The sequence below is a fragment of the Pteropus vampyrus genome, unplaced genomic scaffold (assembly GCF_000151845.1).
Source record: "Pteropus vampyrus isolate Shadow unplaced genomic scaffold, Pvam_2.0 Scaffold20, whole genome shotgun sequence".
Lineage (NCBI taxonomy): Eukaryota > Metazoa > Chordata > Mammalia > Chiroptera > Pteropodidae > Pteropus > Pteropus vampyrus.
The window spans coordinates 14,161,226-14,164,133 of record NW_011888801.1 but is presented as its reverse complement, the minus strand read 5'-3'; the positions used below and the strand labels follow the sequence as shown (position 1 = coordinate 14,164,133).

General features: G+C 38.8%; 1 protein-coding gene across 6 annotated transcripts in view; it reads right to left on the bottom strand.

Annotated features, from left to right (window-relative positions):
* The window catches only part of WDFY4 (WDFY family member 4), a 288,917-nt gene that overhangs the window by 92,250 nt on the left and 193,759 nt on the right, over positions 1 to 2,908 (bottom strand). The window lies entirely within an intron of this gene.

Genomic DNA, 2,908 nt, shown 5'->3' with positions numbered 1-2,908 from the left:
GGGCAGCAGCTGGCCTTGGTGGGCTCTGAGACTTTTGTAAAGAATCTCCTGGCTCAGCATTGGTGCCAAATCTGAATCTCCATTAACCCTTTGAACACCATTCACTTCACGCAGGTGACTCCCTGAGACCCTGCCTCACCCATCTCTGCACCACTCAAGGCTCTTTCAGCAGCTGAGCCTTATGGACAGTTAGCAGGTGGTGGCAGGCCTCAGGGTTTCCTGGGCCTTTTGCTGAGTTTCCCCAAACCCAGTACTGGTGATGGCCAGCTTTGATTCACAGTGTGGCCTCTCCCAGACACTTCTAGGGCTAGCACAGGCAGCGACCAGTGATGATCATGTTGTAGCTCTTACCAGATAGCAGGCCAGTCAGAGACAGCAGTTGACCTTGGCCTGCACAGAAGCCCTCTCACAAGAGGTCCCAGAATCAGCATGTCTTGTGGCTGGCTTCAAACCATAAGAAAACACCACCTGATTAGCCACACAAGCAGCACACTCAAAAGGTGTGGGCAGGCATCAGAGCCCACTGGGGTGAATACCACTTCATGGGTTCAGCCCTAGAAGAGCAGCTCATTTACTATAGTTATGGCCAATTTTCATAGCCAGTAAGCCTGCGAGTCAGTCCCACCCACTGACATGCCAATAGCAATCAAGGCTCAACTACAACAGGAGAGCACACAGAAACCATGCAAAGTACACTTCTGGAACATCTGACTCAGCTGAACAGGGAGAGTGTGCCACTAGGTCCCACAGGACACCTACCACATAAGCTTACCTGGCCAACAATGGAAGACACAGCAGATCTACCTAGTACATAGAAGCAAACACAGAGAGGCAGCCAAAAGAGGAAACAAAAAACATGTCCCAGATGAAAGAACAGGAAAAATCTCCAGAAAAAGAACTAAAAGAAATGGAGGCAAGCAATCTACCAGATACAAAATTCAAAATAATGGTTATAAAGATGCTTAAGGATCTTAGTGAGACTTCAACAAAGAGATAGCAAGCATAAAAAAAGGACATAGAAACTAAAAAAAAAAAAGAACCAGTCAGAAATGAAGAATATAATAACTGAAATGAAGAATATACTGGAAGGAATTGATAGCAGATTAAATGGAGCAGAGTATTGAAGTAGTGATTTAGAGGACAAGGTATCAGAAAACACCCAAGTGGAATAGCAGAAAGAAAAAAGAATTTAAAAAATGAGGATAGTATAAGGGACCCCTGGGACAATACCAGGCATTATAATGTTCATACCATAGGGATACCAAAAGGACAAAAGAGAGAGAAAAGAATTGAAAACCTATTTCAAGAAATAATGACTGAAAACTTCCCTAACCTGGTGAAGGAAATAGACATACAAGCCCAGAAAGCACAGAGTTCCAAACAAGATGAACCCAAACAGGCCCACAGCAAGACACATCATCATTAAGTTTAAAGACAAAGAGACTCTAAAAAACAGCAAGAGAAAGGCAGTTAGTTACCTACAAGAGAGTTCTCATAAGACTGTCAGTTGATTTCTCAGCAGAAACTTTGTGGGCCAGAAGGGATTGGCACCAAATATTCAAAGTGATGAAAAGCAAGGACCTACAACCAAGAATGCTCTACCAGCAAGGCTATCATGTAAAATCGAAGAAGAGATAAAGAGCTTCCCAGACAAAAATAGCTAAAGGAATTCATCATCATCAAACCAGTATAACAGGAAGTGTTAAAGGGACTTCCTTTAGAAGAAGGAGGGAAAAAACACATGTAAATATGAATAACAAAATGTCAATAACTATGTACCTATTAATAATCACTTTAAATGTAAATGGTTTGCATGCTCCAATTGAAAGACATAGAGTAGCTGCATAGATAAGAAAACAAGGCCTGTACATATGCTGTCTACCAGAGAACCACTTCAGATCAAAAGACACACATAGACTGAAAGCAAAGGGAATCGAAAGAGATATTTTGTGCAAATGGGAATGAAAAAAAAGTTGGAGTAGCAATACTTATACCAAACAATAGACTTTAAAACAAAGACTATAATAATAGGCAAAGAGATACATTACATAATGATGAAGGGATTAATTGAACCCTTTACACAACTCTTACAAGAGGATATAACTCTTGTAAACATTTATGCACCCAACATAAAAACACCTAGTTACATAAAGCATATATTAACAGACATAAAAGAAGAGATTGACAGCAATACAGTCATAGTAGGGGACTTTAACACCCCATTGACATCAAGAGATTGATCTTCCAGACAGAAAATCAACAAAGAAACAGCAACCTTAAATGACACATTAGATCAGAGAGATTTAACTGATATTTTTAGAGCATCACCCCAAAGTTACAGAATATTTATTCTTTTCAAGTGCACATGGAACATTCTCCAAGAGAGACTACATATTAGACCACAAAACAAGTCTCAATAAATTTAAGAAGATTGAAACCATACCAAACATCTCTGACCACAGTGGTATGAAACCAGAAATCAGCTACAAGAAAAAAATTGAAAAATACACAAACATATGGAAGCTAAATAACACCCTACTAAACAATGAATAGTTTAACAATGATATCAAAGAAGAAATCAGAAGATACTTTGAGACAAATAAAAACAAAAACACAATGACCCCAAATCTACAAAACACAGCAAAAGCAGTTCTAAAAGGGAAATTCACAGTAATACAAGCCTACCTCAAGAAACAAGAAAAATCTCAAATAAAGAATCTAAACTTATACCTACTCGAACTAGAAAATAAAGCCCAAAGTGAGTAGAAGGAAGGAAATAATAAAGATCAGAGTGGAGATAAACAAAGTGGAGTCTGAAAAAGTACAAAAGATCAATGAAAACAAGATCTGGTTCTTTGAAAAGATACATAGAATCAATAAAATTTTAACCAGACCCAACAAGAGAGAA